The sequence below is a fragment of the Scomber scombrus genome, chromosome 17, assembly GCF_963691925.1.
Source record: "Scomber scombrus chromosome 17, fScoSco1.1, whole genome shotgun sequence".
NCBI lineage: Eukaryota > Metazoa > Chordata > Actinopteri > Scombriformes > Scombridae > Scomber > Scomber scombrus.
Genome location: NC_084986.1, coordinates 4,388,257 through 4,400,856, shown reverse-complemented (window position 1 = coordinate 4,400,856; position 12,600 = coordinate 4,388,257). Strand labels below are relative to the sequence as shown.

General features: G+C 40.5%; 1 long non-coding RNA gene across 1 annotated transcript; it reads right to left on the bottom strand.

The window, feature by feature from the left end:
• Positions 1 to 5,680: 5,680 nt before the first annotated feature.
• LOC133997327 (uncharacterized) lies at positions 5,681 to 6,739 on the bottom strand. Its single transcript, XR_009927293.1, has 3 exons — positions 6,519 to 6,739; positions 6,167 to 6,286; positions 5,681 to 5,759 (listed from the first exon to the last, which is right to left on the bottom strand). It is a non-coding gene; the product is annotated as an uncharacterized LOC133997327 (long non-coding RNA).
• Between the last annotated feature and the right edge of the window lie 5,861 nt (positions 6,740 to 12,600).

Sequence of the window (12,600 nt, the reverse complement as noted above, 5' to 3'; positions counted from 1 at the left end):
CAATCATGATTGGCTGGTGAATGTATTCGTCCGCAGCATGTAGTGCCACCTACCTTAAATAGCTGCTGCAGACGTCACAGTGTCATTCAAGATAAGCACCTCTTCTCACTCGCCCAAGCAAGAAGGGTTGCCTGGTGAATCATCTCACTCATATTACTCAGAGAACCGAGGTTATGTAAATAACCTAAAGTTCTCTTTCATAATATTTGTTTCGATGTCTCACTTTGGGATGTGGTAGCTCCTGTATTGCCAGACAAGCTCATCTAGCGTCCACCTATCCACAGGGAGAGCTGCTCTGTTCCAGTTAGGACTCCAGGACCGCCCGTGCTACACACGGGGCCGAGACATCCAACATATAGAAACGGACAAAAGTGAGAGGCGAAGACCAACATGCCGCAGCACAAATATCCTGAACAGGAACTCCCCTGAATAAGGCCCAGGATGCGGCCAAGCTACGAGTAGAGTGCGCTCGCAGGCCCACCGGCGGCTGCAGACCCTGACTCGTATAAGCCAAAGCAATTGCCTCCACCACCCAATGGGAGAGGCGTTGCTTTGTAACAGGTTTCCCCTTATGAGGATTACCCCCCGGAGACAAACAGCTGATCGCTCCTCCTGAAACCCCCAGTCTTATCCATGTAAGTGCACACCGCACGAACCGGACATAATGCGCGCGACCGCTGCTCTCCAGGCGACGCAGCGAAAGCCACAAGGTCAATAGGAGAACATGAACCAACCACCTTGTGCACAAAGGTCGGATTAGGCTTCAAAGTCATCCTTACATCCCCCTGGGCGAACTGAGCGTATGAGGGATGCACCGAAAGCGCATGGATGGCGCTAACTCATTTAGCCAAAGCCAGAGCCAGTAACAACGCAGCCTTGAAAGACAGATGTTTCAGGTCTGCTTCCTCCAGTGGTTCAAACGGAGGACCCTTAAGCCCCTCCAGGACCACAGCCAAATCCCATGGAGGCACCATTGGTCGGGAGACAGGGAGAAGCCTGCGCATTCCCTTCATAAAGTGGCAAACCAGTGGGTGTTGGCTCGCTGTTCGTTCCCCAAATCCGACATGACAGGCGGAGATGAAATACACCTTGATCGTGGAAAAGGCTTTCCGTTTGTCAATCAGGTCCTGCAAGAATGACAATATCACTCCCACAGGGCACCGAAAAGAAATGTGGCCCTTTCTGTGACACCATTCCTCGAACACTCCACTTACAGCCATACAGAAACCTAGTGGAGGAGGCTCCAGTGTTTTGGATAGGGGCCATCACCCCCTACCGGAGCCCCACAACGGTCAGATCGAGCCACTCATGGGCCAGGCCCACAGCGCGAGTCGCTGATAACCAGTACCTCCTCCCGCGTAGCTGGGTCCTGTGTCTGCACGAAATCCTCGCATAACTCCGCCTGGTATGCGGTGAGCATGGAAGGGCCGCCTTGTAAGCCTTCTCAGTCAAGGCTGACTGATACCGGTCAGACTTAGACGGCAGTGTAGGGGCTCATGGAGGACATGGTTGACAGCCGGGGGTGAAGGTGGGCTGCAACGAGCGGCTCCATTGGAGGCATACGGAGCAGACCCCGGCTCTCCATCGCATCACAGTCGAGGGACGAGGCAACGGGTATCGGGCTCCTGCTGCTGTAAGGGCGGTCTTTCCATGAACGCATGACCTCATCTAGCAGCTCCGGAAAGACAGGGAGAAGTTGTTTTGCCGTACTCTTAGTTAAGGGCAACCTTTTCCCCTCGTAGCGGGATCTGGCGATCTCCGTTACGACAGCAGGCCAGGATGTCCTCCTCTGGCGGGGGAACCGGAGCCATGTCAAGCTGTGAGCCCCAGCTAACGCCAGCTACCGGAGTCAACTCCGCACTGACTTCCCTCTCCCCTCCGCTGTTGACCGGGTGGTCGCAGGTGGGGAGGTAGGGTCATGGTCAGACAAGCCGTCTGCGGAGACTTTCGATCGTGAAACAAAGCGCTGTATTGACACGAGCTGAGCTGGTGAGGAGCTGAGAACAATTACCATGCCGTGGAGGGGGCGAGGAAAAAACACCAAATCTGATCTGGTGTGATCAGAGATGAAGCAAAGGCAAAAAGAAAACTAGCTAGCGCCCGGCGACGGAGGCTACGCAAGATGTGCTGTGAGTGAGATGAGGTGTTTGAATGAGACTGTGTCATCCGCAGCAGCTATTTAAGGTAGGTGGCAGTACATGCTGCGGACGAATGCGTTCACCAGCCAATCATGATTTTTGTAATATATGATATAAATTATGAATAAGAATACGTTGATTTCGTTGAGATATTAACCACTCATAGACATCTTAAACAATAATATTTGTATTTATTGATATTACTTGTTATGTATATTCTTATGTGCATAGGTAAAACAATTCAAATACACTTTTTGGGAAATTCTCACATTTACATATTTATACCATCAAGTATTCTGTACAAAATGTTTGCAGTTCTGTTTAGATGCCTCGCTGCATTTCAATGTCAATAAAACTGATTTTTTATCTAATCTGATTAAACAAACAATAATATCATATATTTCATAATCAACACAAAAAACCTCTCAAATACTTTAATGAAATCAATATAGTTAATAAAGGTAACAGAAATGTTAAAACAATTCATAAAGACAAAAGGACAATTCTCTTTTTGAGAATTTAAAACATCCTCAGGACCAAATATGATGACTTTAAAAACTTTAAACTTTAAAAAATTTGATATTTTTCCACACTTTTATTCTAACATTATACATATCAATTTAACTCAAATCATGATTTATAAATAGTCAAATAATTGTGTGACATTTTGCTGAGCTCAGAGCACGTCCTGCTGTCAGACTGAGGAACTGCAGAGTCTCTTTTCAGCCACATGTCCAGTTAATGTAGAAATAATAGAAATACAAACCAATTAGCACGATTTTAAGTATAAATGCATGTTTTTGAAAACCTTATTAAAACTTGTACAGACTGTTAAAGAAAGAAAATACATCAGAAAATATACTATATGTGTAAATATATACAACAAACACACATACACACACCATGTATATTTTTTGTATATATTTCCCAAAGTTGTGTTATTTGCTGTTTACTGCAGCTCAGCCAGTAAACACAAAGAGGAACCAGTAGAATAATATCAGTAATAATAAAGAGAAGATAGTTACCGACTCTATTAAAGCTCCCAGCTCAGTTCAGTCTATTCTACACAGTTTAAAACATATCTCACTCTAAGCCAACAGGTGAAAGTTACTTCTTACTACAAATAATGATAAAACAGAGGCAAAACTACACTATAAAAAAGAAAATATAAAAAATACAGTTTAAATTCTTGAAATGAGTGAAAAGTTTAACAACACAGTGTAAGACAGTTAAAAAAGAGTCACCCACCTAAACACAAACAAAAGCTTTAATAATAATAAATCAAACTTATATAGCGCTTTATGCGGTGCTCAAAGACGCTTTACAATTTCCCTATTTCCCTATTTAAAGCTATGAAACAAATGTTTATAAGTTATAAAAGGTTAAAAAACAAACAACGAGAGAACACAAAAACAAAGGTTAAAAACATGACGAGTCCAGTGGGAGCTAGGAGTTGAAGGCTAGTAAGAAAAGGTGTGTTTTTAGTGCAGATTTGAAAGAGGAGAGGGTTTGGGAGATTTTGATGTGAGGGGGGAGTGAATTCCATAGGGTGGGGGCAGCAACAGAGAAGGCCCGATCACCCCAGGTCCGGCACTTAGTGGTGATGAAGGAGGTCAGCAAGCTAGGGGGGTGCTAAGTTGTTGAGGGCCTTGTAGGTGGTGAGGAGGATTTTAAAGTTGATTCTGTGTTTTATTGGAAGCCAGTGAAGTTCACGGAGGACAGGTGTGATGTGTTCTCTGGAGCGGGTACCGGTGAGGAGGCGTGCAGCAGAGTTCTGGACGTATTGGAGTTTATTGAGGACTTTGGTGGTGGTGCCGTAGAGAAGACTGTTGCAGTAATCGAGCCTTGATGTAATGAAAGCATGAATGAGTGTCTCAGCAGCGGTAGTAGACAGGTTGGGGCGGAGGCGGGCGATGTTTCGGAGGTGTGGTGATATGGTTGACATGGGGGAGGAAGGAGAGAGTGGGATCCAGGATAACTCCAAGGTTACGGATTTTGGTGGAGGGGGTGATGGTGGAGCCGTCAATGTTGAGGGAGAAGTTCTGAGTGGAGTGGGTGAGGGAGTCAGGACCAATGATGAGGACTTCGGATTTGTTGGAGTTGAGTTTGAGGAAGTTATTTTGCATCCAGGTCTTAATGGCAGTCGGACAGTTGGAGAGGGTTGAGAGGGTGGAGGCAGTGATGGTTTTGGAGGGGAGGTAAAGCTGTGTGTCATCGGCGTAGCAATGGAACTGGGGACCATGGTGACGGAGGATCTGACCAAGTGGAAGCATGTATAGAATGGAGCCCTGGGGGACACCGTGGATGAGAGGAGCAGTGGCTGATTGGCAGTTGTTGATGGCAATGAATTGGTGTCTGTCGGAGAGATAGGATCTGAGCCAGGAGAGGACGGTGCCAGTGATGCCGAGGGTGGATTGAAGACGGGAGATGAGAACGGCGTGGTGGATCGTGTCAAAGGCAGCACTTTAACTTCTCATATAAAATCTGATGAAATGTTATTTACTCTGCTGAGTTGATGTTGGAGTGAAAGTTGTTGATCAGTGGAGTCTGATAGAAATAGAAGGTTCTCCGACGCTTTCATATATCACAGTAGCTTCATCTCCATCTTCATCATCATGCACCTGTGAGGAACAACACAACACACCTGAGCTTCTGAGATATAATGGAACAAATAAATGACCTTTGTTTCAGAGTAATACAGTCAGCACTGTTTATTCTTATTCTCTTTACAGAATCACAGTAAATAGTGAACTACCACAAACATACAGTAAGCATTTGAATATTCAGTTTTAAAACTCACAGCATTGTCACTGATCTGTGTTTTGTTCCCTGAAAACACAAAAAAAGAGTCAAGTTTAGTTTCATCAGTAAAATTCGAGGTCCATTAAAACGTGTTCATAAATGTTGTGTGAATGTTCTCACCTTTAGTTCTCGTCCAGATGCTGACTGACACAACGATTATTATGAGTGCAGCTAAACCCACAGACACGATGAGCAACCTCAACCAGTCTGGAAAGAGAATTAAAACATTAAAAACATTTCTCACTGTTCAAACTCCTTTAGTTGAAATATGAGAGAAATACAGTTCATACAGCACGTGTGATTTTGACAACCTAAAAAAATGGTGCTGAGTGTATGTTGTTAAAGAGAGGAAGCAAAAAAATACAGAAATATATCTCTTCTATCATCCATCAAAGGCTGAGAGACAGAAAGATAGAGAACAATGAGCAACAACCAGGTTTGAGATTTAGATGTGTGTCAACACACTGACTGAGATTATACACTAATTATAAAATACATATGGATATTATCTTCTGTTTCTGCCAAGTCCAGAGAGAGAGACAGAGAGAGAGAGAGAGAGAGAGAGAGAGAGAGAGAGAGAGAGAGAGAGAGAGAGAGTAAGAGAGTAAGAGAGAGAGAGAGAGAGAGAGAGAGAGAGAGAGAGAGAGAGAGAGAGAGAGAGAGAGAGAGAGATAGAGAGAGAGAAGGATATGCAAGTTGTTAAGTCTTTACCTGGATTTGTTGGAGTGGATGTTGTTTGCTTCGTATTTGCTTCTGTGCTTTTCCCCACTGTTGTTACAGTTGTTGATTTTGTTGTTGCAGCTCTTTTTGGGTCTTCACCTAGACATTAAAAAAGAACAAGAGACAGACAAGAGATGAACTGAAGCAGAAAAAACTTGTTTGTTGTATTTTCTTGCAGGTACTGTTGTGTTTTAATCTGCTCTGCTAGATATCACTAAATTATTCGCACTGCACCTTTAAATCACCACCTTGTTGTTTTGTTGCAGTATCATTGGTTGTAGGATGGGGAGAGAGAGAGAGAGGGAGAGAGAGAGAGAGAGGGAGAGAGAGAGAAAGAGAGAGAGAGAGATAGAGAGATAGAACGAGAGAGACAGAGAGAGAGAGATAGGGAGGGAGAGAGAGACAGAGAGAGAGAGAGAGAGAGAGAGAGAGAGAGAGAGAGAGAGAGAGAGAGAGAGAAAGAGAGAGAGAGAGGGAGAGAGATATGCAAGTTGTTAAGTCTCTACCTGGATTTGATGGAGTATCAGTGATTGTAGATGGTGTTTGGTTCGTATTTGCTTCTGTGCTTTTTCCCACTGTTGTTACAGTTGTTGATTTTGTTGTTGCAGCTCTTTTTGGGTCTTCACCTAGACATTAAAAAAAGAACAAGAGACAGACAGAGAGATGAACTGAAGCAGTTTGTTTGTTTGTTGTATTTTCTTGCACTTATTTGTTTTTAATCTATTCTTATTTGTGTTGATGTTTTGGGTTTTATTTAATGTTTTGCCAGCTCCGGGGCAGCCCGACGTGATGATAAAATATTCCAAAATAATCATCTAAACACAAAAAATGAGAAAATAATTAAAACAGATTTCTCACCTGAAGATGGAGGGCTGAAGGTAAATAGCTGCACTTTTCCAGTGTAAACATTTGTCACTCTACATTTGAATAACTCAGTAAGATGAGAAGTTGTAAACTCCGCAGTAGCAGAACAAGAAGACTGTGACTCCTTCATGTGCTGAGTGTTCACATCCTGATCATTACCATCATACACCCACTTCACTGTGTTTGGACACTCCTTAAATGTCGACACAGAGCAGCTTAACTTCACCTTATCATTGTCCTTACGTTCAGTCACTGGTGAAGATGGAGATATTGTGAGAGAAAGACAACAAGAGTAAAATTAACTTCATCACTGTAATCATAATTATTGTAATGTTTCAGTATATTGTTCTAACAAGACAGTTTGAGCTGAAAACAATATGATGTAAATACTCACTGCTAACAACAGACAGATAAACCACAGAGCCTCGACCTTGTTTTTGTCCTGATCTGTTGTACTGTCTGCAGGTGTAACGACCAACATCCTCAACTGTGACCTTCTTTATAACCAGAGAACAGTCCGCTGTAACACTCAGTCTGTCTGATTTAGCTTTGGCATTTTCACCAATCTGCCCACGATCAATCAGCTCTACTGTTTCTGTGTTTCTTGAACGACTGAAGATCCAGGAAGTACTGTCACATTTATCATGATCAGTCATCACATTTTCACAGGACAAAGTGGCTTCATCTCCATCTCTGACAGTGATGTCAAGTAGATTTAGTCCAGTTACTGCTGTTGAGAATTTGAGAGAGAAATGAGATAAATGAACTGAAATAAGAATATGACTGTAGTGTGAGTGTTCAAAAAGACAACTTATTTCACTGTCTCAGTTAAATGAAGGTTATTTAATAAGATGTTTGTATCTTACCTGTAAACTGAAGCCCCAGAATCAGAAATAAAAACATTTTAATCCCTTTGAGTTCAACCATCGTGCTTCTCTGTCTTTCCCTCTGTCCTCCTCTCACACTCTCAGCTCTCATAATGCAGAAGTAAACTATCTACTTCCTATAATGAACAAAGTGTCTCCTCCTCGTTGTGGTCAATCTATTTTTCTCTCTCTTGTGAGTTATCAACTTTTGTTAATCGATGGTGTATATTCACTTTAAATTAGAAAGTTTTTACATTTTATGAGAGAGCTAGCACTCACATCTGCAGTATTTTATACAATTTCATATATTAGATCTTATATTATAATCAGACAAGAGTAAATACATAAAAGATTAGATATTGTAGAAGTTAAGGGTGAATGTCTCCACCCACTCACCACCAAGACCACAGCACAGTTCCTTTCCACTGCTGCATTTCACAGTACTTCATGTTTATAACCATGACCTCATCATATGATGTTACTCTGTGCACAGGACCAGTATGACCAGTTAGACAAATTGTTCCCCTTAAAAATGACATTTTTCTGTAGAGCCCCTATATTGGTTAAGACACATAACTGCCATGTCAGATAAGTAAAAAGTATAAAATATGTGTTGAAACAGAGTTAGGTTTCAGTCTTGAAATGATTCATGGTGATGTTTGACACACATAAACAAACAGATGAAGAGTCAATCAGATACGATGTTATTTTAGTGTACTGAGACCTGTTAGTTCCTCATTGTATATTTGCAGTCAGTTTCTTAGAACTGAGGTAGAAGTGTTTCTCATAACAGCAGCAGGGGTCTGCAGGTTTTAGCCTCTAACTACGTTGACCTAATAAACACCAAAACCACACGAGGCTCACAGTCACTGAAAAGCACTGAAGAGGTTGAATGTGTGACGAATATTTGTCACAACACACCACACACAACACAACACAACACATGAACAGACAGAATAGCATACACAGAATTTGACTCACATGGTGCAACATGACGATCATGGCTGCAGATTATTTGCAGATGCTCAGGAAGTCATGGAATGCCCCTAGTGGTGCACCTCAATTCAATGCAGGATGCAGGAGGCTAACTAAAGTCCTTCTATGCACCTTAGACTGGAACGGGTGACTGCTAATCCGAGCAGTCCCTTGAAAGACTGAGAGAAGATTGTGTGGTTGAACTCTGAGCTCAGAGCACCACCTGCTGTCAGTCTGAGGAACTGCAGAGTCTCAATAAACCATGTTTTAAGTATGAATGCATCTAATCTAATAATTCCCGAATCCCATATTTAATACTTCCTTGAATACGAATCTAACATTTACTATTATTTCCTATTGTAATAATTTCACAGAAAAAAAAAGTAATTTGTAAAACTAATTACAGTTATGAACGTATGGTTTAGTTAGTTATGAGATTATGGTTCTGTCAGTTATGTTGAGTTTAAAACAGTTGATTTGTACAGGGAGCCTATTTCCATTTTACAAAAGGACATATTTATTCATTCATAATTTAGAATAGAAAACCTCATTCTTCATAATTGTATGTTGGTTTGTAGACAGATGTTATGTTTTTTCATGTTTATCTGACCTTTAGAAATTATTTAGAATGAATGAAATGGGATTGTGTAGATTGATCACCTTGTTACCTAAAATAGTGCCAATTTACAAATACATATATATTTTTTTATTAATAATTTACAGATCGATCAAAAGTGTTCAATACTTTCCTTTTCATATCCAACCTAAATAACAAACGACAGCTGAGCTTTCACTATCATCTTTCCACTGACGCTAAAAAAAAATGTAATAGAGTAAATATTCCACAAGGAGGCGCCATTGCATAGAAAATAATGAGAGACGTCTTCAAGAAACTCTTCAGTCCTTTTAAAGTCCTCTTCCCTGTTCCCGCTTTTTCACTTTGGGAGTTCTCTTAAGGGTTGAGATGCTTTGTGAATAACTTTAATCTTTAACAGGATCTAGACTTAACTGTGAGGAGAAATGCTTAGAAAATTTCACGAGGAGCAACTCTTTGTACCAGGAAGCTTTATGAATACAGCTTCTGATTTTGCAGTATAATATCTGATAGCAGTAACAGCAATATTCAACTCTATATGTTTTTTTTTTTAAATAATCTGGTTAATGTTAAAGTTTTTACCTGTAAACAGCCTCCAGAAAGTGATTATGTTCATCAACGCAACATAAATGGGAACGTGACAGTCTTTTTAGTGTCAAAGTCCCTCTTTTAGTTACTATACTTCAACCACAGCTCAACAGGGAAACACAAAGAGGGAATTTGATGCTAAAAGGACTGTAAATGTGTCAGATATACACTTGATATGACTAACTCAGACTGATGAAGCTGAATATAAGCTTCACATCTACTTTTAAATGACTGCACACTGTGGATTCCGGCTACCTTGTCCATGAAACCGAGTTGTAATAAAGTGGAATAATCCTTTAAATAGTTGATTGATCTGGTCCCATCATCCAAATTTAATGTGTAATGTTGTATTTATCTGAGTATTCAAAACATCACGAGGTTTCATCATCAATGTTATGACGTGTTCAGCGTGAACGTGCGTAACCTCAGAGGAAGGTAGGTTGTTTTTCATACAATACTGAGGTACAATTCCTACTTTCCAAACTGTACTAAAACTATATTCCCCCAGACTGAGACTATACTGTAAAATATAAGAGACAAATTCCACAAAACTAATCCCAAAGTTCAGCTGAAGCTAAAATGATGCTTCAGCAGTTAACTTAATCGATAAATTAAAGACTGTTCAGTGTGAAATTCCCTCTTTTTCTTCCTCCAGAATCCTCCTTACCAAGCTGCAGCAGAGGGATATATTGTAGTAGTTGTGTATCGTTGCTAGGAGTCAGCCCTCCAAAAAAACAAAACAACCCCCTTACTCTATAGGTCGTAATATCAGTCGACAAAAATGACCATACGTTGCTACGTTTGAGTGACACACGCCATCTAGTGGTCATAGTAATTATGACTTAGAGAAGTGATGCAGTTCAGATGACATTTATATAAGGTGATAACAAGGTGACAACATACTGTATAACTTACCAAATAGGCAAAATCAAAGCAAGGCAGCTTTATTTATATAACACATTTCATACCCAGGGGCAACTCGATGTGCTTTAAAACAAAACATTTAACAGTAAGAATTGGAAACAAAGAACATAAAAACAAACCATTTATAATAAATAAATAAATAAAAACAAAACTCAATCATAGTAAAAATTGGAAACATTAAAAGATTCAATTAAAAACAAGAAAACCCAATAATAATACAAATAAATAAGTACAGAAAAATAGAAAGAGACTACACTAAAATAGAGCATAAGATGGACAATTAGACGACTGTAACTCCCCCTACATGTGCACGAAAACATTTGCAGTTAGTTAACCAGACCAGCCATAGGTCCCATATTACCCTTCTTCTTACTTCTCTCTGTTGGCTTTCTGTAAAATTCAGAATCAGCTACCAAGATCCTGCTGATTACACATAAGGCCCTCCATAACCTTTCCTCTAGCTGCTTCTCTGACCTCCTCGTTCCTCATTCCACCTCTCGACCAGAACAATCCTCAAATTTCTGCCCCCTTTTTTTCTATTGCCTAAACTAACCGCGAAAAAAAAAAGGAAAACAAAACAACTGGCGACCGCGCATTTGCAGTCTTAGTCCCAACTCTGTGGAACCGTCTCCCACAATCTTTAAAATCTGCTTAATCTTTCAACGGTGTTAAATGATGCCTAAAAAAAACCCATATATATCAGCAAGCTTTTCTACAGGCTTCCCATTCCTTTGGTCTGTTTTTCTTATCATTTTTTTAGTAAATGACACAATTTTATTCATTCTTTTATTATTTTTTGTTTTAATTTTCAATATGTGTTTGTTAGTGAAACACTTTGTACAGTATTTTAAAAAGTGCTTTACTTACTTACTAATAAATGACCATATTTGGAGGTGGCAGGTTAGATCCTAACTTGCAAAAAGGGGACTTAGGCTAGTTGTGTTTGTTGCAGGAGACACTGTTTGCTTCTTGCTTCGAACCACAAGTCAGGGCAGTTTTTCAAAAACAGTGTTTATTGTTGCCATGACACTGAAAGTTGCCTAACCTTAAGTAACAATAATAATAATAATATTAACTTTATTTGTATAACACATTTCATAGAAGAAATGCAGCTCAAAGTGCTTTACAACAAAGAACATTTAATGCATGTAACAGCATGTAAAAAAAAAAAAAAACCCCAGCAATGTATCATGAATAGAATGAGATAAAATAAAGTGAAACATTACATTGAAGTGCAAACTCAAAGTGTTTCGCCCTGTGTACACACTCTTGTTCACGCCTCAGTCTCTGAAGCCACAAGCAAACAGCACAGAAACGGAAAGGAAGTATAAAACATTACTGTCACATCATCATGATACATCATTATTTTTTAACAGTGACTTGAAACAGTTTAGTGATTATTGCCAATAGAGGCACCTGATTAGAAAATGCTCCTATGGGTCGTTCTGGAGTGCATGATCAAAAAAACCTATGATCTTTAATTTGAAGGATTTTAGGGCTTTTTACTTACATTAAGGTAACCTTCAAAGAGTGAATGTTTTAATGTAAACTGTTCTCAGCTCAGCCGGTAATGATGTGAGTGTGTTTTTTAGAGATTTCCTAGCAGCTCCTCTTCTGATGAGCCTTCAAACAGGGTGTTTCTGTCCATTTTGACTGATTTTAGCCACAACTTGACTGGTGAGGGAGCATTTTAGCTCTCCTGAACTTTTGAAGGAGGCGGCAAAGTTTCATTCAGAGAGAAGTGTGGAGAGGAGGAGGAATTGTTACAGCAACCAAGACTTATTTCCACATACATAATGAGACGTAGCTATTGTATTAAGACAGATTTTTACATTTAAATTCACCAAAGAGACGTTCAGGAGCGCTCGTTCTTCTGGGTGCTAAATGACGACAAATGATCCTCCTGCTTTGCAAACAGGAAACATGACATCCACCCACAGGAGGAGGAGGAGGAAGAGGAGGAGGAGGAGGTGGAGGAGGAGGAGGTTCAGGGAAGTCCAGGCTGCAGTCAAAGCATTGTTGGATGTGTTGGATGGTGGAGCAGTGAGACGCTGAGGCGCTGTGGATAGCAGCTGATGGGTGAGACGACAAAAACTGTTAAACTTTTACTAACTGCCGCTGAAGGTGA